Below are 26,154 nucleotides of genomic sequence, written 5' to 3'. Positions count from 1 at the left end.
ACGTCTTTCAACCACGCCGTCTGCTGAGCAGTCATAGTGCAGCAGAGAGTGGGAAGACGCCATTGACGCGGCTGAGGAGTCCGGACTTTGGAGCAGAGCAGCAGGTGAGGTATTTGATATATATTTTTTTTTTATGTATGGGGGACAGGAGGCATGGCCCATTATATGGGGGCCAGCAGGCATGGCTGCATGGGGCATTATATGGGGGCCAGCAGGCATGGCCGCATGGGGCATTATATGGAGGCCAGCAGGCATGGCCGCATGGGGCATTATATGGAGGCCAGCAGGCATGGCCGCATGGGGCATTATATGGAGGCCAGCAGGCATGGCCGCATGGGGCATTATATGGAGGCCCGCAGGCATGGCCGCATGGGGCATTATATGGAGGCCCGCAGGCATGGCCGCATGGGGCATTATATGGGGGCCAGCAGGCATGGCCGCATGGGGCATTATATGGGGGCCTGTATCCTGTAAGGAGCATTTTATGGAGTCCATTATTCTGTATGGAGCATTATATGGAGTCCATTATTCTGTATGGAGCATTATATGAAGTCCATTATTCTGTATGGAGCATTATATGAAGTCCATTATTCTGTATGGAGCATTATATGAAGTCCATAATACTATATGGAGGACTATATTGTCCGGTCTGCACTGTGCGCTGCGAGGATTCACCGGTTTCTGAGCTATACTGGTACTAATATATATATATATATATATATATATATATATATATTTTTTTTTTCCGCCGCATTTGTGCGTCATGAATCGTGGAATGTGTTAAAGGGGCCCATTGAGACTCTTTCGAGAAGGGCCCACGAAAACCTGGAGCCGGCCCTGTTTACTAAGCACAATCCAGCTGACAGGTGCGCTTTAAAGAAGCATACCTGTGAACTCTTTTTCCCCTAAGTCTACATGGTTTTACAGTACCAGCAAAAGCTATGAGATTTCAGAAATCTCATGCACACACATTGTTTTTTCATCCTGACTGAATTGTAAGACTGCTGCATTTTTGAAAACTGCAGCATGTCACTTTTTTCAGCGTTTTTTCACCCATAGAAAGCAATGAGTAAGTGCAAATACGCAACAAAAACCGCAGGTATCAGGTTGTGCAGCGTTTTTGGTGTAGAAAACTCAGAAAGTTGCATCATGTTTTTTGGGGGGTTCTAAACCTATATCAGCATGCACAACAGACAAATCTACCTGAAAAAAAAAAAACGCAGCAAAGCCTGCCTTTTGTAAGCAGCTTCTTTACTGCTAAGAGAGCAGGTTTTGCCTGCAGAAAAACGCAATGTGTGAACATAGCCTAAACCTGTGTATATGTGTATATATGTATGTACAGTAGTTTCAGTGTGTTAATATACTCACCTATCACAGTCATCTCCGGAAATCAGCACCGATATGATCCTCTTTTCAGTAATCACCTATCACAGTCTTCTCCGGTAATCAGCACCAATATGATCCTCTTTTCAGTAATCACCTATCACAGTCTTCTCCGGAAATCAGCGCCGATATGATCCTCTTTTCAGTAATGTCACAGCTCTTCAGACTCTCCGGATTACACTGCGCTCTGAATGAGGTTCCATAGGCTTACATTGAAAATCAGACTTTGGTTGGCTCACACAAAGAATACAATGATCAGGGGAGTTTGAATTGTCATAATGTTCCCACTCTGCTCCTGTATCTTCAGGTCCTCTAGACACCCCTGTACAGCTTAGGCGCATTGTAATGATGTCATGGCGCCTCCTGCGCTGAGACGTCAGACACAGGGGGAATGATGGGACAGGTAGCGTCAGCTGATGCTCCGTCCTCCATCGTTTCTACTGTAACGGCATCTAGGATGTTGATATAGTTGAAAGTGCGATACCGGGAGGGGGAGGGGGGCCCGCCCTGCATCATGGGGGCCCGCCCTGCATCATGGGCCAAATATCCTCACTCTGCGGGCCAGGGTTTGACATATGTCTTTTACAATATGGAGATGCTGTATACTTTACAATACAAGTCAATGGGAAGGTTAAAATAGTGCCTACAAGACCCCTTGTGTCTTTTTGAAAGAGTTGAAAGTGATTTTGCTTAAAAAACCCCACTAGCGTTGTCATTATTGTTAAATGGACCGGAGAGCGACAGCTTAAAAAAAGAAAAAAAAAATGGACGCCTCACAAATGCTTTAAAAAGCTCTCATAAACCACCAGCAGTCAAGAACATTGAAAAACAAGCACTCAGAAAATGGAAAAATGACGCTGTTTCCCGAAGCATCGTCTTCCTGAAATAACGCGAGGATTTGACCGCCTGAAAAAGCACGTTGTGTGTACAGAGCCTAAAAATACGCGAGGAACGCCATACTAGAGCTCTGCGCACTTCTCATGGGGCTTCTCAGAGTTGCAAAAAATATATAGTTTAATTACTCGCCCCTCATGGCACATTCAAGCGCCAGGACAATTCCTGTCAGAAGTGCTACATGATTTGCCTCTCTCCCCTCCAAACAAAGCTGAGGGATTGCTGCTGTGAAATGCGCCTGTCCAACTCCAGGTGGCCGTGCAGGGAACACCACAGGAGGCTGCATTGTCCCTCGCTCTACGAGTGATTGGCCAATGCCGCCCCTCGGAACATGCGGCATTCCAGCCATGCTTCTCCTGAGCGGCGGTTGGTCGGAGCCGCTCATCCCCCTTCCCGCTCCCTTATCCCTTGCTCAACCCCATTGGAGAGCCCCTGGTATTGGCTGCAGACAGCCCCGCGTGCGGCGCCTGGGATTGGCTAAGCGTTCCGGGAGAACGAGGCGTGGTCTGTCGGGGAAGACGCGCCATTTTACCAGCGTAGTGCGGTGGCTGCTTGCTGCAGCCTTTTTGTACTCGGGTGAGTGAGCTGCTCAGACTTCGTGTCATTGCATGTGGTGTGTGAACGGCTCTGCACGGCCTCCGTGTGTGGCTGGTTAGCGGCCACATTGCCGCTGCCCAGCGCTCTGTAGGCGTGTGCCTGAGATAATAGGTTGGCAATCAGTGCCTGCCCCCTGTGGCAACTGATAAGAGGTGTGTGCTGAGGATACAGGCGTGTGGCATCCGGCAGGACCACAGCTCTGCTAGCCATATTGTGTGCCTGTGGGTATAGGCCTGGCCTTCTGTGTGCTGCTTGTGATGGCAGGGACATGTGTGAGGTATATCCTCTATGCATGAATTATATCGCCTACTGTAGAGCTCATTGTTACAGGATCGATAAATCTATGACATGTTGCGTATCTTAGTAAAACATTGGGACATGACTTGTCATTGAGGTCTGGAGCTGCATTCACGACTCTGCTTGTATTATACACAGTTTGTGAGCTCGACAGGAAAAACGTTTATGAAAAGTTAAAGTCAATTTTTCTTGCCGCACTGGAGTGGTGACACTAATTTAAGTTCTCTGCCCCATGTCTTATACTTGCCACTGTGTTTTGTTATTGGCACCGCTTCGGTCGTCTTCAGCAGTTTGTGACCAGCTGGATCTCTCTAGTGTTTGCTGGGTGATCTTGAAGTCACAACTCAGATCGAGGCTCTCCGACTTACACTGAGAACTTGTGACCATTACCTCTGACTTCTGGTCAGTCACAAGATGGAGACCCAGAACCCCTAGCAGCATCAGATCAGCTGAAGATGGTGGCTGGCTGGCAATTAAGACTGGGGACAGGAAACTTAGATTAGTAGCACCACTCCAGTGCTGAAATAGTGCTGGGTTTTTAAAGCAGTTGTCCTGGCATGGGTATTTGACTACAGTTATCTACCGTATAGGACATTAAAGAAGCACTCCTCCCATCAAGGTTTTCATCCTCTTACTATATTGCAATCCTCATATTATATAGCACTCTGTACTTAAATTACTAATTTTGACTTTCTCCCCAGATAATTCTTCTTCTCTTTTCCATTAGGTATATGACCAGGGTCGGACTGGGATGTCTGGGGCCCACAGGGGGAATGATTCTAGGGGCCCAGCCTACAGTTATATGCAAATATCCATAAGTCGTTATCCCTGTTATAGTGGAGCGTTGACTGTAAAACAAAGGTGGCTCCTGCTCATCTACTGTGCGCCACCATAACTGGGATGTACAATTACGGTAGTTTGCAAGAGTTCTTTGATGAAAACTAGTTATCACCAATACACAGGTTAGGTAGGTGATAACTTATTGATCGGTGGATTCCGAACATTGGACACCGTGCTGATCAGAAGAGTGGGGAACTTTTAGGCTGTGTGCCCACAATGCGTGTTTTAAGCGTTTCCGCAGCGGCAAAAACGCTGCAGAAACGCTTAAAAAACGCATGGTAGAAGGCCTGCCATGTCCCCCAATGATAATCCGCATGTGCTGTGCACATGCTGCGGAAATTTCCGCTGCAGATTATCATTGCGGAAAAAAACGCAGCACTACCAATTATTTTGCGGAAGTGCTGCGTTTTTGCCAACATTGACTTGCATTAGATCGCGCCAATTCCGCAAGACTGCACCTGTACTTGCGTAATTGGTGCGTTCTAATGTGCGGATGGTACCCGGGTGTAGAGGAGAGGCGAGTCTCATCCACACCCAGGTACCATTAAAAAAAGCTGTAGAAAAAGAATAAAATAAAAAATAAATGTATACTTGCCTTTTTGCGGCCCGCGCTGCGCTCCTCCTTGCTTCCCGGCACTTCGCGATGGAATGAAGGACCTGCGAAGACGTCAGTCATGTGACGGGTCACGCGACGCTGACGTCGGCTGGTCCTTCAATGTACCGCAGCCGGGACCGAGCGAAGCAAGACAGCGCGGGCCATCGGAGGGTAAGTATATATTTATTTTTTTTATTTTTAACCATTCTCTCAGGTCACACTATATAAATCCATGCTGTTTGCATGGATTTATATAGTGTGACCGAGTTCTCAAGCACTTTCCAAGTGATGCTAAAATCGCTTGGAAAGCGCTTGTCAACCCGCATGCGGAAATGCAAGTGAAGAACGCTTCACATCCGCTTGTCCCTGGCAGGAAAACGCATGTACAATGCGCATGCATTTTTTTCTGCCAGGGAGATGCAGAAACGCTCAGGAAAAAATCCTGAGCATTTCTGCATCGTGGGCACATAGCCTCAGCCACATTTTAAAATGGGGTGGCAGGTGGGATGTCTGACCACAGCTCCATTCATACTCTTTGGGGATTCCAAAAAAGCTAAGTGCAGCCCCTTAGGGAATGAATGGAACAGTAGTAGAGTCGTACATGCCGCTTCATACTAATGGGGATAAAAGTTGCACATTCTTGGAGTCAATGGGCGTTCATTTTGCTGAGTGCTGTCGGTTCCTTCTTCTTTGGACAATGCCGTGCGCTGACGTCACATAGACGTAACATGGAAAGGCCGTTGGCCATTTAATGTCACTGTTATGTGACGTTGGCGCACGGCCTGTCACAGGTGCAGCCGGTGTTCATCTTGATGTGCGTCGTCGCAGCGGATAAGGTAAGAACCCTGCGTGCGCCCGCCCCTGCCTGCAGTCTTAAAAGGCCCGTGCCCCTAACAGGTTGTTTTTCTCCTCTCTCTTCTTTCTCTCTCTGGAGCGCTGGACATTTCACCAGTACCCCGCCAGGTCAGTCCGACACAGTATATGACATCACATGATTAAAAACTGACTAGCTGAATCCTTCTAAGCGTTATGTAGATACAGGATGTCTCTTTTCCCTGTGTGCCTCAGCATTAGGACATCACTGAAATGTCCCTGGTAGCCCAGCTCCACCTGCTTTTCAACTCCTGACCCAGCTGCTCCCGCCTCCCTTGCTTCTATCTCTCTTCCTTGTTTCCTTTTGTCAGTGACAGAATTGTAGTTCTAATGATGACTCGTGAATGGAAAATGGACTTTGTCTTTTGATATAGATCTTAGAAGGATTCAGCTGTTTTTAATGACATGATGTCATAGACCTAATGGAAAACAGAAGGATTACCTGGGTAGAAAGACAAAATGAGCAATTGGAAGTGCACCTTGGGTTTTTTATGTGTGTTTTTTTTTTTCTTTTTTTTTGCGGCTGCCGGATATGTTCACCTTGAATGGAGCTGCTGAGAGCGACTTCTTTCAAAGTTTAGCAGCTGCCACTGGGTACTACACTGCTCAAAAAAATAAAGGGAACACTCTAATAACACATCCTAGATCTGAATGAATGAAATATTCTCGTTGAATGTGCTGACAACAAAATCACACAAAAATCATCAATGGAAATCAAATTTATTAACCAATGGAGGCCTGGATTTGGAGTCACCCCCAAAATTAAAGTGGAAAAACACTACAGGCTGCTCCAACTTTGATGTAATGTCCTTAAAACAAGTAAAAATGAGGCTCAGTATTGTGTGTGTGGCGCCTCCACGTGCCTGTATGACCTCCCTACAACGCCTGGGCATGCTCCTGATGAGGTTGCGGATGGTCTGTGGGATCTCCTCCCAGACCTGGACTAAAGCATCTGCCAACTCCTGGACAGTCTGTGGTGCAACATGATGTTGGTGGATGGAGCGAGACATGATGTCCCAGATGTGCTCAATCGGATTCAGGTCTGGGGAACGGGCGGGCCAGTCCATAGCTTCAATGCCTTCATCTTGCAGGAACTGCTGACACACTCCTGCCACATGAGGTCTGGCATTGTCCTTCATTAGGAGGAACCCAGGGCCAACCGCACCAGCATATGGTCTCACAAGGGGTTTGAGGATCTCATCTCGGTACCTAATGGCAGTCAGGCTACCTCTGGCGAGCACATGGAGGGCTGTGCGGCCAAACCGGTCATGCTGAAGGATGTTGCAGGCAGCAGATCGCTCTCCACGGCGTCTCCAGACTCTGTCATTTCTGTCACATGTGCTCAGTGTGAACCTGCTTTCATCTGTGAAGAGCACAGGGTGCCAGTGGTGACTTTGCCTATCCTGGTGTTCTGTGGCAAATGCCAAGCGTCCTGCACGGTGTTGGGCTGTGAGCACAACCCCCATCTGTGGACGTCGGGCCCTCATACCACCCTCATGGAGTCGGTTTCTAACCGTTTGTGCAGACTCCTGCACATTTGTGGCCTTCTGGAGGTTATTTTGCAGGGCTCTGGCAGTGCTTCTCCTGTTCCTCCTTGCACAAAGGCGGAGGTAGCGGTCCTGCTGCTGGGTTGTTGCCCTCCTATGGCCGCCTGTCTCCTGGTAGCGCCTCCAGCCTCTGGACACTACGCTGACAGACACAGCAAACCTATTTGCCTCAGCTCGCATTGATGTGCCATCCTGGATGAGCTGCACGAACTGAGCAACTTTTGTGGGTTGTAGAGTCCGTCTCCTGCTACCACGAGTGTGAAAGCACAACCAACATTCAAAAGTGACCAAAACATCAGCCAGAAAGCATTGGTACTGAGATGTGGTCTGTGGTCCCCACCTGCAGAACCACTCCTTTATTGAGGGTGTCTTGATAATTGCCAATAATTTCAATCTATTGTCTATTCCATTTGCACAACAGCATGTGAAATTGATTGTCAATCAGTGTTGCTTCCTAAGTGGACAATTTGATTTCACAGAAGTTTGATTTACGTGGAGTTATATTCTGATGTTTAAGTGTTCCCTTTATTTTTTTGAGCAGTGTATTATACCGCTTATATGCAAAACAAAAGTGGCTATTATATATTGACTGTGTTCATCAGCACCGTTCAGATTGTTTGCATCTGACCTGAGCATAAAAACAAACAGCTGATTGGTGGGGGCGCCAAGTGTCAGACACCCACCTATCTATTGTTGACCTATCCTATAGATAGGTATTTGATAACCTATTTCTGGACAACCCCTTTACAGTTTGTACCCAAGTTTAAACTTTATGCTGACTGCTGACATACTTGGCTAGATGCAGCAGTCTAATAGAGAATGAAACAGTGTTGCACATTCTCAGCTGTTTAGATTAAGATTGGTGGGGTGGAATCCAAGTGATCTATAATTTATCATCTAGCCTCTTTGTCATAGAAGAATTGAAAGGGGTATGCTCATCTTGGACAGTTGTCATTTCGAATTGTTTTCCAAATTCTCATAAAATGGATAGAGACATGTGTGATCACCTCTCTATTCTTACTCTGGATTTGAATGCAGGTGGTTGTTTAAAGGTAATCTTTCTCCAGGTCCTCCATAGTCATGAGCTCTGTGTAACCCTGTCCCCATCAATGATTAGCAACTTTCTGCCTATGCACATCAGTGGTGTGGACGGATTATACAGCACTCAGCATTCAGAGAACTGGTAGATCTCCATGTTGAGTTGCCAGTCTGTTTTTTTTTTTTTTTCCTGCAGTTTTGTGGTCTCCTGTTGTCTTAAGCTAGTTGATTGATTGCTAACGAGTTAAATCTGTGTAGATCTAAGCAGATACGTCCCTATATATTGAGACAGTCAAGGGGCAGCATTTATGCCGGGGCATTTATGCATACTTTATCGAAGTGCCATAATTTATCAAAGTATCTCGGCAGTTAGATATGGCAGTTGGACACGGCAGGAGACAGGTAAGACATGCAAGACAATGGAACAAACTTGCTTCCAGGTCATCTGTTTTGCAAACAGTATTCACCATTTGTATTTGTGCCATTTACATTCTGGCTGCTCCAATCATCCACATTAACCGTTCTCCCACAAATTCTGCACACTTCATCCGTATTAACCCCTCACTCCTCTCTTCACCTATGTACAGCTGTCATGCTCTCTTCACAATGTTATACCACACAGATTCATTCATTTCCACCATACACCACACGAAACGCTCTCACAAATCGCTCAACCATCTGCTCACTCTCTGTATCTTCCTTCTCTTAGTCGTAGGTGATATTTCTCCTAATCCAGGACTCTCCAGTAATAACACCAACTCTTTCCCTGTTACATTCAGTAACCCTACTAATCTCATTAATATTCCCTGCATATCTTCTGTCTCATTCAACTGTGCCCTTTGGAATGCGCGCTCAACATGTAATAAACTCTCTTACATCCATGACTTTTTCCTCTCTAATTCCCTCAACCTTCTGGCTCTCACTGAAACCTGGATCCAGCAGTCGGACACCACCGCCGCTGCGGCTCTCTCCTATGGTGGCCTACACTTCTCTCATACTCTGAGACCTGACAACAGATCAGGTGGAGGTTTTGGTCTGCTTCTTTCAACAAAATATACTTTTCAGGTTATCCCCCCAGTACCCTCCCTTGTCTTCCCTTCTTTTGAGGCCCACACAGTCAGACTCTACCTGCCCTTCTCCCTGCGAGTGGTCGTTGTCTATCGCCCTCCAGGTCCCTCCCATCAGTTTCTGGATCACTTTGCTGCCTGGCTTGCAAATTTTCTATCCTGCGACATCCCCACGATAATCATGGGAGATTTTAAAATCCCAATTGGCGATCCTCTTTCCCCCTCTGCCGCTCACCTTTTATCACTAACCTCCTCCTTCGGCCTTTCACAGCTTGCTAATTCTCCTACACATGAGGATGGGAACACATTGGACCTGATCTTCTCCCGGCTTTGCTCAGTACATGACTTTACTAACTCTCCCCTTCCACTGTCTGACCATAATCTTCTTTCATTCTCTGTCAAGAATTGTGACACTACTCAAGACCCCCCCCCCCCCACTTTCCACACTTAGAGAAATATACGCGCCATTAACACCCAGAAATTTCTGAAAAAGTTGCAATCATCATTGGCTCCAATCTCCTCCCTCTCATGTCCTGACTCTGCACTGAAGCTTTATAATGAAACATTGCAATGTGCCCTGAATGAAGCCGCACCTCCTACACAGAGAACAATTCGGCGTAGACGGCAACAACCCTGGCACACACCTCAAACACGTCTTCTCCAGCGGTGTTCCAGGTGCTCTGAAAGGCTGTGGAGAAAATCTAATCTGCCCGAAGATTTCCTCCATTATAAATTTATGCTGAAAACATATAACTCTGCGCTTCACCTCTCCAAACAAACCTACTTTAACAACCTCATAATCTCACTTTCCAATAATCCTAAACGACTCTTTGACACGTTTCATTCTCTCCTCAATCAAACAGCACAGGCCCCGATGACCAACCTCAGCGCTGACTATCTGGCCAATTATTTCAAAGAAAAAATTGACCATATCCGACAGAAAATTTTCTCCCAATCCCCAAACGTTATGCATGGTCTCCCCCGCCACATTGTATCTTGCTCACTTTCTGACTTCGAACCAGTCACGGAAGATGAAGTGATCAGGCTCCTTGCATCTTCTCACCCTACCACCTGCACCAGTGACCCTATTCCCTCACATCTCCTTCAGTCTCTTGCTCCAGCTGTCACCATTCACCTAACTAAAATTTTCAACCTCTCCCTCTCATCTGGTATCTTTCCCTCTTCTTTTAAACATGCCAGCATACATCCATTACTTAAAAAACCATCCAGTGACCACTGCACGGCCAACCACAGACCTGTTTCCAATCTTCCCTTTATCTCTAAACTCCTGGAACGCCTGGTCCATTCCAGTCTAATCCGCTATCTATCAGACAACTCTCTTCTTGACCCTTTACAATCTGGTTTCCGCTCTTTACATTCTACTGAAACTGCCCTCACTAAAGTCTCTAATGATCTACTAATACCGAAATCTAATGGTCACTACTCCCTGCTGATTCTCCTGGATCTCTCTGCAGCATTCGACACTGTGGATCACCAGCTCCTCCTCACTATGCTCCGCACTATTGGCCTCAAGGACACTGTTCTCTCCTGGTTCTCCTCCTATCTCTCTGACCGCTCCTTCTCTGTGTCTTTCGCTGGCTCCTCCTCCTCCTCTCTCCTTCCCCTTACTGTCGGGGTTCCTCAAGGATCAGTCCTAGGCCCCCTTCTTTTCTCCTTATACACCGCTCCCATTGGACAAACAATCAGCAGATTCGGTTTTCAGTACCATCTCTACGCTGATAACACCCAATTATACACCTCTGCTCCGGACATCACCCCTGCATTACTACAAAAGACCAGTGATTGTCTTTCTGCTGTGTCTAACATTATGTCCTCCCTCTGTCTAAAACTGAACTACTCGTATTTCCTCCCTCCACTAACCTACCTGTGCCCGATATTGCCATTTCCGTTTGTGGCTCAACCATTACTCCCCAGCAACAAGCCCGCTGTCTTGCGGTCATTTTTGACTCTGATCTTTCCTTCACTCCTCACATCAAATCACTCGCTCGTTCATGTCATCTACACCTCAAAAACATCTCAAGAATCAGGACTTTTCTCACCTTTGACTCAGCAAAAACTCTTACTGTAGCTCTTATTGCTTCCCGTCTGGACTACTGCAACTCTCTACTTATCGGGCTCCCTCTTACTAAACTCTCCCCTCTCCAATCCGTCCTTAACGCAGCAGCCAGGATCATATTCCTCTCCAGCCGTTACACCGATGCCTCTTCCCTGTGCCAGTCATTGCATTGGTTACCCATCCAATATAGAGTTCAAGTTAAACTTATCACGCTTACCCACAAAGCGCTCCATGCTTCAGTACCCCACTACATCTCCTCCCTTGTCTCAGTCTACCACCCTACACGTGCCCTCCGTTCTGCCAGTGACTTAAAACTAAAATCCTCCATAATCCGAACTTCCCACTCCCGTCTCCAAGATTTCTCGCGTGCTGCGCCAATTCTTTGGAATGCACTACCAAGGACAGTTTGATTAATTCCCAATACCCACAGTTTCAAGCGGACCCTAAAAACCCATTTCTTTAGACTGGCGTATCGCCTCCACACACTATCTGTCCGTCCCAGTTTTCCCCCATATTAAAATCTTCTTCAATTTCAGGTTCATACCAACCATGCACATAATAGCCTCGGTCAGGACTGCACACATACTTGCAGGCGACCAGTCCATGTATTATTTATCCTATTTAGTATATCAAGGCTGCATTATACAATATATGTACATTCTACCTTTTGTGTCTCCCCCATTTCCTCATAGACTGTAAGCTTGCGAGCAGGGCCCTCACTCCTTTTTATGTGAAATATGTTTATTCTGTATTGTCTGTATAAGTCCCCCCTAAAATTTGTAAAGTGCTGCGGAATATGTTGGCGCTATAAAAATAAAAAGTATTATTATTATTATCTTCAGATAAAATAGTGATATTTATTTCTTTTTAAATCAAAACTGCAGCAAGCAGCCCGGTAAGGGACCACATCCTTGTAATCAGGACTTCTACCCCTACATCATGCTGCTCTCACGCCTCTCAGATAGCAAAGACCTATTGACAGATTACCTTTAAGTTCATAACAAGGCACACGCTACAGTAGAGGCATGTGCAACAGACTTTCTGGGTGGAAAATGTGCTGCATGTTACAGTACCAGAATTATGTAACCGTTTTGCAAATTGTATATCTACAGCATCTCCAGTTGTGCTGCTGATTTTACCCTTTCCAATGAAAAGGGTGAAATCTAAGTTAAATATCCAGCATTTCTGTGAAGTAATCCGCAGCAAGATCTATACAAATGTTAAGCCGCTGCAGGCAATCCATAGTCGAAAATCCTGGAAAACTGTTCAACAATAAGGTTTTAAGGGCTTGTTCAGATGTGTTATATAGCTTCATTATTCGTGATGAGCGAACGTGCTCTGACAACGTGCTATCTGAGCATGCTCTGTGGTTATCCGAGCATCTTCGGCGTGCTCCGCTAATATGTTTGACTCCCTGCGACTGCATGTTTTGCGTTGGTAGACCGCCTCAACACATACTGGGATTGCCTAACAAACAAGCAGTCCCCAAATGCTCTGTTAGCACGTTATCTGAGCACGTTCGCTCATCACTATTCATTATACATTAAAAATTTGCAGTTCACAGTACTCTGATCTGTTTTTATGGATCTTACTTTCCTATTAAAGGCCTTATCTGGGACTAATTTTTTTTTTTTCCTCATAGGGCTAAGAGCTCACAGGCAGGTAGTTGCTAATCACTACTCTGTTCTGTTTGGCTCTGGCTCAGAGTGTTCAGACTGCTCCTGCTGGTGATTCTGCTTTTCTCGTTAACGGAGCCGGTCTTCCTCTTCCAGGATAATTCTCTACAATGTCAATAAGCATGACATTGGCAGTCAAGCCCCATCGACAGAATAGAGCGTTAGAGAAGCAGCTGCTTTGTGGACAAAACGTCGCTGTCAGGAGCAGAGCTAGGCGCCGGGCACAACTTGCAGGTAGTTATCAACTAGACCCTAGAAGTTCCTAGACTCATGAGAAAGAAAATAAAAAGTCCCGGATAATGTCTTTTACCTAAATTATTGCATTAAAAAAAATTGATTCCACACAGTTGCCATCGTATGGCATCCGTTTTAATGCCTCCACTCTAATTAGTAACGTAAACTATTTGTCCATTTAAAGTTGTGTAAAATGTATGCCGTACGGATGTAGAAAATGAATGTGTATGAAAACAGAATATAGTAATCGGCGTGAATAAGCCGAATGCTGTTTATATGGCTTAGTATGGTTTATTCTGACAGTTCATTTGAGTTCAGCTGTGGGATTTTAGGACTATAGTGACAGGAATGATTAGGTCACTCTCGCAGGGATTGCTGAGTTAACATAGTTTTTTCAGAATTGTTTTAATAAGAATCTTACCTTTGGGCTAACAGCTGTATAATATGCTCTGTACATCTTTGCCTCACCTCCATGTGTTGTTGACCATAGAGATCTGCTGTTCAGCTTATACGCTATGTAGAACTGCTCTGTGATACTGCATGAAAGCCCCCTATATTTCCGTTAACAGATGACAGACCTGAGTAAGGACTTGCTTTTTTCGTGGATTGAGTTGAAGCATTTGCGTACAGTTTACATAATATTTTGGATGACATTTCTCCTGTGCTCTACGCTACACACTTACATTGATGTTTCCATTTAAATCACTAATATGAGGCAGCAGAGTTACTCTGGACTCCGTCTAGCCTCTGCTCAGCATTGTCTTTCTTTTCAGAAGTGCTCAAATCTGTGGCCGACCGCGCTTTTATGCACGCCTAAAAAGATGGACACCACTGGATCATAGGCCAGACTGTCCACAGTGCCTCCATCTGCCTCACTATAGGGTTTTTTCCGCCAGCTTTTCCGTCTGAATCACTTAGGATAGTGATTTACATGGAAAACCCAGTGTAAGCACTCAGCGTAGAGCGCAGGATAAATGTGAGCCGAGCCTTACTGCGATCTTAAAGAGACCCAAAACAAGAAGAAAAACCGACAGAGATCAATAGCAGTTAAAGCTGTCTCTCGGCTGTCATGTTAGTCGAGCTCCCGGTAGCAATCCTGCGACCACAGCTCTTGTGCCCGCACGATCGGCAGGATGTACCCATACATTCTATGTCTGGAACCCTTTCCCAACCAGGGCTCTGTGAGTATGTCCAAGGTCATGAAGGGGTTAAACTTTTTCAGTCCCCTCAGTTTAGGGGACTTGAACCTTCGATGATCCGATTTGCTTAAACTCGAATATCACAGTTTTGCAGTAAATCCCAGTCTTCTTTTGAAGTTCAGCTTATAATAGGAAGACCAAGATGGCAGGGATGGGAGAAGGACATAAGGAAGTCTATAAATTTGAACAATTTTTCAAAAAACTTCCCAAGCAAACTTGGTAAAAAAATTAAAGGGGTATTCTCGTCTCCCAAGATCCTATCCCAATATGTAGTAGGTGTAATAATAACATTATTAGCAAATACCTCCAATTAGAAATGTCGTATAGTTTTTCTAATTCACTATGTCGCTTTCCTCATGTGCAGGCATTACAGGACCTTAGATATCCATGGTTACGAACACTGATATAGTGTCAGGTAGTTAGCTAGTTGCTAGTGGTCGTAGCCATGGATACCTAAGGTCCTGCAATGCCTGCACATGAGAAAAGACATGGTGAATCAGAAAAACTATACTACATTTCTAATTGGAGGTATTTGCTAATAATGTTATTATTACACCTACTACATATTGGGATCGGACTTGGAGATGGGGAATACCCCTTTAAACTTTACATATTTTTGACAGATATTCAATCTTAACCCCTTAAGGACCGAGCCACTTTGTACGTTAATGACCAGGCCAATTTTTTTCAATTCTGACCAGTGTCACTTTGAGGTAATACCTCTGGAACGCTTTAACGGATCCCCCTGATTCTGAGATTGTTTGTTTTTTTCCTGACATTTTGTACTTCATGATAGTGTTAAAATTCATTTGATATGACTTGTGTTTATATGTAAAATAAACAGAAATTTGGCCAAATTTTTTAAAATTTTGCAATTTTCAAACTTTGAATCGTTATGCCCTTAAATCAGAGAGATATGTCACACAAAATAGTTAATAAATAACATTTCTCACATGTCTACTTTACATCAGCACAATTTTGGAACCAAATTTTTTGTTAGGAAGTTATAAGGGTAAAAAGTTGACCAGCGATTTCTCATTTTTCCCAAAAAATTTACAGAACCATTTTTTTTTAGTGACCACATCACATCTGAAGTGACTTTTTTTGTGTCTATATGACAGAAAATACCCAAAAGTGACACCATTCCAAAAACTGCACCCCTCAAGGAGCTCAAAACCACATTCAAGAAGTTTATTAACCTCTCAGGTGCTTCACAGGAACTGAAGCAATGAGGAAGAAAAAAATTAACATTTACTATATTTTTCGGGCTAGAAGACGCACCGGACCATAAGACGCACCTAGGTTTTAGAGGAGGAAAAAAAAAAATTGAAGCAAAATATGTGGTCATGATACACTTTTAAGGGGGAGGGGGTCTTCTGCTGACACTGGTATAGGGGTAATGTCCTTAAATTCTGACAATATTCCCCATCCTGGTATATATGCCCCCCCCTTCCTATTATACGTGGTCCCCATCCCCATCCTGGTATGCCTGGCATCCCTCCATCCTGGTATGCCTGGCATCCCTCATCCCCGTCATGCTGCACATAAAAAAATAAACACTCCTACTCACCTTTCTTCTCTCCTCCAGCGCTGCGTCCTGTCTGCCCGCACTGATCTCTCCATGTGAGCCGCGCATGAGGTCACTGCCATGTGCGGCTCACAAGGAGAGATCAGCTGCCGGAAGTCACTGCTCCTCACTCCGGGACTGTGTGCGCGGGGAGCAGTGACTTCACTCTCCTTGATAGCTGTCACACAGCGTAGCCGCGCTGCGGCTCCTGCTGCTGCCGAGCTATCTCGTGTGCCCGCTTATTAAAGGGCATGAATATTCACCCCCTCCCCACACCCATGGGCGTGGAGAGAGGTTGAATATTCATGCCCTTTAACAGCGGGCACAGGTGATTCCGGCAGGAGCCGCAGAGCGGCTACACTGTGTGCCGCTATTAAGGAGCATGAATATTCTGTGCTCCCCACGCCCATGGGCGTGGGGAGCAGTGAATATTCATTTTCTTTAGCAGCGGGGACAGTGTAGGCTGCAGCGGGCGGCTGCTGCCTCCTGTGCCCCGCTCCTCCACCGCTACCGCTCCCCCCCCACACCCTTCATATATATACACCCCCCCCCACCCCAACATTCAGACTATAAGACGCACCCCCCATTTTCCTCCAAAATTTTGGAGGAAAAAAGTTCGTCTTATAGTCCGAAAAATACGGTAACTTTTTTCCACAAAAAAATGGGTCTACATTTAATTTTTTATTTTCACAAGGGTAACAGATAAAAATGGACCCCAAAATGTATTGTGCAATCTTTCCTGGGCATGCGGATACCAAATATGTGGCGGAAAACCACTGTTTGGGTCATGGCATGGTTCAGAAGGGAAGGAGCGTCATTTGACTTTTTGAATTCAAAATTTGCTGGAATAATGTTGCGTTTGGTGAGCCCCTGATGTGCCTAAACAGCAGAAATCCCCCACAAGTGACCCCATTTTGGAAACTAGACCCCTCAATGAACTTATCTAGATGTGTGATGAGCACTTTGAACCACCAGATGCTTCACAGAAGTTTATAACATAAAGACGTGAAAATAAAAAAAAAATCATATTTTCTTTTAGCCCCAAATTTTTTATTTTCACAAGGGTAACAGGAGAAAATTGACCTCTCATTTTGTTGTGCAATTTCACCTGAATATGCCAATACCCTACATGTAATTGGCAACTACTTTTGAGGTACAGTGCAAAGGAAAAAATCTTGAGCATTTCTGCATCGTGGGCACATAGCCTTACTCTGGACTCCTTATGGGCTCAGTCAATTGTTATCCTTCTTTTCAGAGGTGCACAAAGCTGTGGCTGACCGCGCTTTTATTTGCGCCTAAAAAGATGGACACCGCCAAATCATAGGTCAGACGGCATCCACGGTGCCTCCACCTGCCTCATTACAGGGAATCTTCCGTCAGGGGTTTCCGTCTGAATCACATATTTCAGAGATTTACACGGAAAGTCCGGTGTAAGCGCTCCGCGCAGAGCGCAGGGTAAATGTGCGCCGAGTCTTACTGTGATCTTAGGGAGGCAGAATAAACAAATCAGCAGCAGGAGAAGAATTGGTTTTATTTATTTTTTATGCCGTTCCTCGTGCAGTATAAAAGTGATTAGGTGACTTTATTCTTCGGGTTGGTGCGATTACAGTGATACCAGATTTGTAGCGGGTTTTTATGATTGACAGCTGTCACTCACTGAAAGACGCTTTTTTTTTTTTTTGCAAAAACTAATGCTTGCATCGCCATATTTAGAGAGCTATAATTTTTCCATATTTCGGCCGACAGTCATGTGATGGCTTGTTTTTTGCGGGACGAGTTGATGTTTTTATTGGTACCATTTTTGGGCAAATTACATTTTTTGATAGTTTTCTATTCTGATTTTTGGGAGGCAGAATGAACAAAAACCAACAATTCAGGATTTTTTTTTTTGTTACTTGTGTGGTAAAATTGATAAGGCAGCTTTATTCTTTGGGTCAGTACGTTTACAGCGGTACAACATTTATGTAATTTTTTTTATGTTTTTGCGCTTTTACATATAATAACTTTTATAGAAAAAATAATTATCTTTGCATTGCTTTATTCTGAGCGCTGTAACTTTTTAATTTTTAGCTGATGGAGCTGTATGGCGGCTTAATTTTTGCGGGACAAGATGACGTTTTCAGCGGTACCATTTTTATTTTCATCCGTCTTTCTGATCGTGTTTTATTCCACTTTTTTCCAGCGGTATGATGTCAGTTTCTCATGTTTTTTTTTTTTTTTACGCTGTTAACTGAAAGGGTTAACTAGTGTGACACGTTTATAGATCAGGTCGTTCCAGACGCGCCAATACCAAATATGTGTACTTGTTTGTTTACCTAAAAATCTGTATTTTAGTGTAATAATATTTTTGTTTTACAGTTTTATTTATTTATTTTTTTAAAACTTTTTACTTAGTCCCACTATGGGACTTTCACTTTTTTCATAGGTATGTAGTGCATTGCAATACATTATACCTATAATGAAAGCTCCTGAGACCATGCTGTGCTCCTGAGCCGGACCAATCAGCGACGTGGGATTTCCTGGACAGACAGACTGGATAAGACGTGTGTGTGTATATGTACGTACATACATACATACATACATACATACATACATACATACATACATACATACATACATACATACATACATACCTACCTACCTCAAAAAAATAAAGGGAACACTCAAATAACACATCCTAGATCTGAATGAATGAAATATTCTCATTGAATACTTTGTTCTGTACTAAGTTGAATGTGCTGACAGCAAAATCACACAAAAATCATCAATGGAAATCAAATTTATTAATCAATGGAGGCCTGGATTTGGAGTCACCCCCAAAATTAAAGTGGAAAAACACACTACAGGCAGATCCAACTTTGATGTAATGTCCTTAAAACTAGTCAAAATGAGGCTCAGTATTGTGTGTGGCCTCCACGTATGACCTCCCTACAATGCCTGGGCAGGCTCCTGATGAGGTTGCAGATGGTCTCCTGTGGGATCTCCTCCCAGACCTGGACAAAAGCATCCGCCAACTCCTGGACAGTCTGTTGGTGGATGCAGCGAGACATGATGTCCCAGATGTTCTCAATCGGATTCAGGTCTGGGGAACAGGCGGGCCAGTCCATAGCTTCAATGCCTTCATCTTGCCGGAACTGCTGACACACTCCAGACACATGAGGTCTGGCATTGTCCTGCATTAGGGGGAACCCAGGGCCAACCGCACCAGCATATGGTCTCACAATGGGTTTGAGGATCTCATCTCGGTACCTAATGGCAGTCAGGCTACCTCTGGCGAGCACATGGAGTGCTGTGCGGCCCTCCAAAGAAATGCCACCCCACACCATTACTGAACCACTGCCAAACCGGTCATGCTGAAGGATGTTGCAGGCAGCAGATCGCTCTCCACGGCGTCTCCAGGCTGTCACGTCTGTCACATGTGCTCAGTGTGAACCTGCTTTCATCTGTGAAGAGCACAGGGCGCCAGTGGTGACTTTGCCTATCCTGGTGTTCTGTGGCAAATGCCAAGCGTCCTGCACGGTGTTGGGCTGTGAGCACAACCCCCATCTCTGGACGTCGGGCCCTCATACCACCCTCATGGAGTCGGTTTCTAACCGTTTGTGCAGACTCCTGCACATTTGTGGCCTTCTGGAGGTTATTTTGCAGGGCTCTGGCAGTGCTCCTCCTGTTCCTCCTTGCACAAAGGCGGAGGTAGCAGTCCTGCTGCTGGGTTGTTGCCCTCCTATGGCCGCCTGTCTCCTGGTAGCGCCTCCAGCCTCTGGACACTACGCTGACAGACACAGCAAACCTATTTGCCACAGCTCGCATTGATGTGTGATGGATGAGCTGCACTACCTGAGCAACTTCTGTGGGTTGTAGAGTCCGTCTCATGCTACCACGAGTGTGAAAGCACAACCAACATTCAAAAGTGACCAAAACATCAGCCAGAAAGCATTGGTACTGAGATGTGGTCTGTGGTCCCCACCTGCAGAACCACTCCTTTATTGAGGGTGTCTTGATAATTGCCAATAATCTATTGTCTATTCCATTTGCACAACAGCATGTGAAATTGATTGTCAATCAGTGTTGCTTCCTAAGTGGACAGTTTGATTTCACAGAAGTTTGATTTACTTGAAGTTATATTCTGTTGTTTAAGTGTTCCCTTTATTTTTTTGAGGTGTGTGTGTGTGTGTATGCATTATACAAATTGTTGTGCATACAGAAAACATATAATCTAGGAAATAGATTTTGAAAAGTATTTCTTGGGACCCAGTGGTCACAAATTTTGATTCCTAACCTTCCCAAAAATTAATGAATCTGGAGCTGGTATACAATTAGAATATGTATTTAGGGTCTTTAAAATTATGTGACGTTTATGGTGTGCACATTATTAGAAATCGGATTGAAAAAAAAATGGCATGTTATGTACAAAAAATTAAAATTGCAAAAATTAGGGCATAGAGTTAAAGAGGACCTTTCACACGTATGAACATGTTAACCCCTTAACGACCGCCGACACGCATTCCCTCATTGCGGTTTTAAAATTGCCAATTCTGTGTTGTACTTGTGGGTTCAAAATACTCACCATACCCCCTGGATAAGATCCTTGAGGGGTCTAGTTTCCAAAATGGGGTCACGTGTGGGGGGTTTCCACTGTTCAGGCACATCAGGTGCTTTGAATAGATTTCAAGATCTATTGATTAAAATTAAATTTTGTTCATGGGAAAACCCCTTTAACGCATCCTATACATTCTATTGTGGAGACTACCATCTCCGCAACAGAAATTGACATGCTGTGGCTCGTAAACCCGCTCCGCGGGTGAGTTTCAGCAGTCTCTAATAGAAGCACAGTGGGCATGGGATTTCTATAAATTCCATCCACTGTGCTTCGAACATAGAACGCAGTGTTTGGATGCAGCGCAGGCGAGCTGCGTCCAAACCACTGCTATTCCTGATCGTGGGCATACAACCCCATGTATGCTGTACGACTCCTCCCCAACACTGACTAGCGTGAAATGAAACCTGACAGGGTGAATGTAATCACACCCATCTCTGCTCCACTCCCAGCGCTTTATAATCAAACTCTGCTCTGCTGTACTCCCTCCACTTGTAATCACTCAAACACAGATCTGCTGTACTGCTACTCCACCACCCATTTGGCTTTAACATACATTATAACCTAAATTTACAAGGTAATATTTCCACAAAGGAGAGGAGAAATTAAAAAATAAAAACTGTTTTACTTGGCTCTGCAGCCACTCTTTCATGACATGGCCAGTTTTACATGCTTTAACTGGTGGAAGGTCCTCATTAAGTACTAAAAATGTTGAACAAAAGATTTTGTACATGTGCTTCCGGTTATGGCAGTAGCCTACAAAGCTTCTTGAGCACATGGCAGGGCTCAGAAGGGAGGGGAGGGGGTCAGATACAAGCTATGCTTAGCGCATCAAAGTACAGGAAAGGGAGTTAAAATACTATTAAATTAATGTGTGATGAATTTGAAACATTCCCTGATTTTGTCAGGGCTTGGGCCACACTGATATGTTTTATCTCTTATCCCTATCTTAATGACTGGTTCAGACAAATGTATGAAAAAGCATGACGTGTGGTCTTCCACATAGCACTGTACAGCTGTAGTACCTGATCTGAGAGATCCACCACACCAAATACTTTTTTTTAATCCTAAATGCACTGGGGCTTTAGGGCTTTTTTTTATGGGTACCTCGTATTGGTACGTGATAGTACTACATCCATTCATTATGGTCAAGATAAGGACGTCCCTCTTATCCTTATTTCTTGGTTACTCCTTGATACCTTGCAATTCCTGGCAAGTCTTTGCCTCAGCTGCGACTTGGGGATGTTTTGTTTGTTTTTCCATTCGATGCCGCATGCTAACCTACTTCTGGAAGCAAGGCATTGGAATAGAGGGACACAAGTGTAATAGTTGTCTACGTAGAGTTGGTAGCCTTGGTCTAGCAGTGGGAAAACTGGGAGATGGTGCACCCACGAACTCAGGAATGGGGGAGGAGATTCAGGTGGGGCAATTCTGATGTTTTTCCCTGCATAGATGTGGAATCTATAGGTGTATCCTGATACACTCTCGCACAGCTTGCATAAATTTACGCCATACACTGCCCTCTTACTAAGCTGTTACTGGCTGAAATAGAGCCGCCCCCTAAAAATGAATCAAGACCTTGTCTATGCAAATCATTTTTTCAGGGGTGATAGAGAGATCCAGCACATCAAAAAATGTATAAAGCTTTATTTTCTAGTACCGTAATTTAAAAATATGACAATAACTAGTTTAATTAGTGTGTAAGAGTTTGCCTCAAAATGCATCCACTTGTATGGGGCTGCTTCACTTTTTTCAAGGTTGTTTGATATGCCATCCTTTTATTCAGGGCTGTGGAGTCGGTAAGCCAAACCTCCGACTCCTCAATTTCCATGACACCGACTCCTTCATACAACCCCTGGCGAAAATTATGGAATCACCAGGCTCGGAGGATGTTCATTCAGTTGTTTAATGTTGTTGAAAAAAAGCTGATCACAGACTTGGCACAGAACCAAAGTCATTTCAAATGGCAACTTTAGGGCTTTAAGAAACACTAAAAGAAATCAAGATAAAAAATGTGGTACTCAGTAAGGGTAATTTTTTTCAGACCAAACAGAGGGAAAAAATTATGGAATAACTCAATTCTGAGGAAAAAATTATGGAATCACGAAAAACAAACACACAAAATAACACTCCAATACATCACTAGTATTTTGTTGCACGACCTCTGGCTTTAATAACTGCTTGCAGTTGCTGAGGCATGGACTTAATGAGTGACAAACAGTACTCTTCATCAATATTGCTCCAACTTTCTCTGATTGCTGTTGCCAGATCAGCTTTGCAGGTTGGAGCCTTGTCATTGGACCATTTTCTTCAACTTCCACCAAAGATTTTCAATTGGATTGAGATCCGGACTATTTGCAGGCCATGACATTGACCTTATTTGTCTTCTTTCAAGGAATGTTTTCACAGTTTTTGCACTATGGCAGGATGCATTATCATCTTGAAAAATTGTCATCATCCCCAAACGTCCTTTCAATTGATGGGAAAAGAAAACTGTCCAAAATATCAATGTAAACTTGGGCATTTATTGAAGATTTAATGACAGCCATCTCACCAGTGCCTTTACCTGACATGCAGCCCCATATCATCAATGACTGTGGAAATTTGCATGTTGTCTTCATGCAGTCATCTTTATAAATCTCATTAGAACGGCACCAAACAAAAGTTCCAGCATCATCACCTTGCCCAATGCAGATTCGCGATTCATCACTGAATGACTTTCATCCAGTCATCCACAGTCCACGGTTGCTTTTCCTTAGCCCATTGTAACCTTGTTTTTTTCTGTTCAGGTGTTAATGATGACTTATGTTTAGCTTTTCTGTATGTAAATCCCATTTCCTTTAGGCGGTTTCTTACAGTTTGGTCACAGACATTGACTCCAGTTTCCTCCCATTAGTTCCTCATTTGTTTTGTTGTGCATTTCCTGTTTTGGAGACCTATTGCTTTAAGTTTCCGGTCTTGATGCTTTGATGTCTTCCTTGGTCTACCAGTGTATTTGCCTTTAACAACCTTCCCATGTTTGTATTTGGTCCAGATTTTAGACACAGCTGACTGAACAACCAACATCTTTTGCATCTCTCGTGTTGGAGCCATGATTCATGTCAGTCCACTTGGTGGACAGCTCTCCAAGGTGTGATTACTCCTTTTTAGATGCAGACTAATGAGCAGATCTAATTTGATGCAGGTGTTAGTTTTGGAAATTAAAATTTACAGGGTGATTCCATAATATTTTTTCCCTGTGCTTCGTCTGAAAAAAATTACCTTTACTGAGTACCGCATTTTTAATCTTTATTTCTTTTAGTGTTTCCTAAAGCCCTAAAGTTGCCATTTGAAATGACTTTAGTTTTGTGCCATGTCTGTGATCTGCTTTTTTTCAACAACATTACACAACTGAATGAACATCCTCCGAGCCCGGTGATTCCATAATTTTTGCCAGGGGTTGTACATTGCTTATGTTTAAGTGATAAACTGTACTGTAGCACAGATTCATCTCAACTAAAAGTCTAGGCCCTTAGATCAGGAATAGGACAGACATTTATAGAACATTTCAGAACTTTCCCAAATTCTTATGAAAAAATATTCCCCACAAACTGCATTGAACTACTGTACCCAATTTATTATATATTTTAGGAGTCGGAGTTGGTTCTTTTTATACCGACTTCGACTCCGCAGCCCTGCTTTTATTGACATATTTTTAATTACTAGAAAATAAAGCTTTATACTTTTTAGAGATGTTGGATCTCTCTCTTGGACTTTATCTGTGGTGAATTTAAATTCAGTAGTCTTCTAGACAGGTGAGCTATCTGTTAGTTTTCAATATGCTCAGGGGTCTGTGCCTCAACAAATATGGCTAAATATGGGCATAATCTTAAAAAAAAAAAAAAAAAAAATCTGTCATTTTTGGTGGGCACTGGCATTATTCTAATATAAATGAGATGAAGCATTGCCTCAGAATGTTATTGCCATACGTTACATGGGGTACGATTTAATAAATATGTGCTCCAATAGGCGCATATGAATAGCGTCTAAACCTGACTCGCGCTGTACAAAATGCTACAAAATGTCTCCACATTTATGACAGTAATGGGAGTTCATCTATGGGATTTGGCTTTATACAGCTCTGGCAAAAATTTAGAGACCCCTGCAAAATTTTCAGTTTCTCTGATTTTTCTCTTTTATAGGTATATTTTTTGAGTAAAACGTACATTGTTGTTTTAGTCTATAAACTACTGACAACATGTCTCCGAAATTCAAAGTAAAAATTTTGTTTTTATTTGCAGCAAATGAGAAATCGTTAAAATACTAAAAAAGAAACAGTGCTTTTCCCCTCACCCATGACGGCACACCTGGAGAGAGGGATCCGCCCCACCAAGGACAGGAAACCGTCTGAAATAAAAGGGCGGTACCTCTCCCTCGCTTCAGTTGGTTTTCTGTCCTTGATGGGGAACCTGTCTGGAAGAAAGAAGACTTACCTGGTGGAAGAGCGGGCAATGGCCTGTGCACCGGGTTCAGTATCCAAGAAGCGCCGTCCGCAGCTTCCCCTGGGGTTACTGCGCCGAGCGGGCGCACGCGGTGAGGCAGGCTCCGTCCTCCCGTAGACCGCTGCGCCGCCCTCCCCCTGCCGCTTCTGCCGGCCGCACAGTGACTTCCGGGTAGGACGCGTCTGACGTCACGGTGCGGGGCACTCTGGGAGAGGCGTGCCAGATGACGTCAGGAGGCGGCGCCGGATCTAAGATGGCGGCGCCCTGTGAAGCGTTCCAGGCCGGTTTTTTTCGATGGAGCTCCGGCCTGGGAGTGGGGGGGGGCCCATGAACCGGAGGAGGTGCTGGATGGCCCTATTTTAGGAGGAGGGGGTTATCCTGAAAGCGTGGTACGCTTCTGAAGCATGGCTGACCAGGATAGCCAAGAGCAGCAGCTAACCCCCCCCCCCTCTCAGCAACGGAAGAAGCAGAGGGATGCCTCTCACACAGATAGCCGCTTGAGCAATCGCAGTGGCAGCCGCAGGAGCAAGGTGTCAAGCGCCTCTGGTCCATCCAGAAAGGAATCATCTGTTCCTCTACAGCCTCCGAATCCGGTACCCGTTTGTGACTTCCAGGGGTGAGTGATCCTCGTGAATGTCACCTTTTAGTAATGGGAAGTCTCTTCTGTGCTTCCTTTTATAGGAGCCTAAAAGAGTAGCGCCAAGCAAAAGCACAGAATGTGTGCCCTATGCCAAACTTCCCTCCCCATAGATTGGCAAAAGCCGCTTTGCCCGAACTGCGTTGCTAAAACTATAGCGGAAAATTCCCTGGATTTCGCATCTAATTTAAAGTCTATAGTCCACGCAGAGGTTCAGGGGTCCCTGAAGGGGTTGCTTAGAGGGAAGAAAAGATCCCATAGAGATGTCTCCTCCAACTCTGATTCCTCCCAGTCCGAGGATCTGTGGCTGAGTGATTCATCATCCTCTTCCTCATCGGATAACGGTAGACCCTGTTTTCCCATTGAGAGTACTGACAGACTGGTTAGAGCAGTCAGATCAACCATGGGTCTGGGGGAGGAGAAAGCATCCAAATCCCAGGAAGACATTATGTTTGCGGGCCTTGGAGAAAGAAAGAGGCGCTCCTTTCCGGTAAACACTAAAATTCAGGGCCTCATTGACCGAGAGTGGAAGAGACCAGAAAGATCAGGGACCTTACC

At 44.5% G+C, this 26,154-nt stretch overlaps 1 protein-coding gene across 1 annotated transcript in view; it reads left to right on the top strand.

The window, feature by feature from the left end:
* Positions 1-2,708: 2,708 nt before the first annotated feature.
* The window catches only part of HNRNPR (heterogeneous nuclear ribonucleoprotein R), an 87,572-nt gene continuing 64,126 nt past the window's right edge, over positions 2,709-26,154 (top strand). The window contains exon 1 of the mRNA XM_073666019.1: positions 2,709-2,853. The gene's annotated coding sequence lies outside the window, so the exon portion shown is untranslated. The remainder of the gene's footprint in view (positions 2,854-26,154) is intronic.

Source organism: Phyllobates terribilis, unplaced genomic scaffold (genome assembly GCF_046119375.1).
Source record: "Phyllobates terribilis strain yellow unplaced genomic scaffold, ASM4611937v1 Scaffold_2__4_contigs__length_985480577, whole genome shotgun sequence".
Taxonomy (NCBI): Eukaryota; Metazoa; Chordata; class Amphibia; order Anura; family Dendrobatidae; genus Phyllobates; species Phyllobates terribilis.
This window is presented reverse-complemented; position numbering and strand designations above follow the sequence as displayed.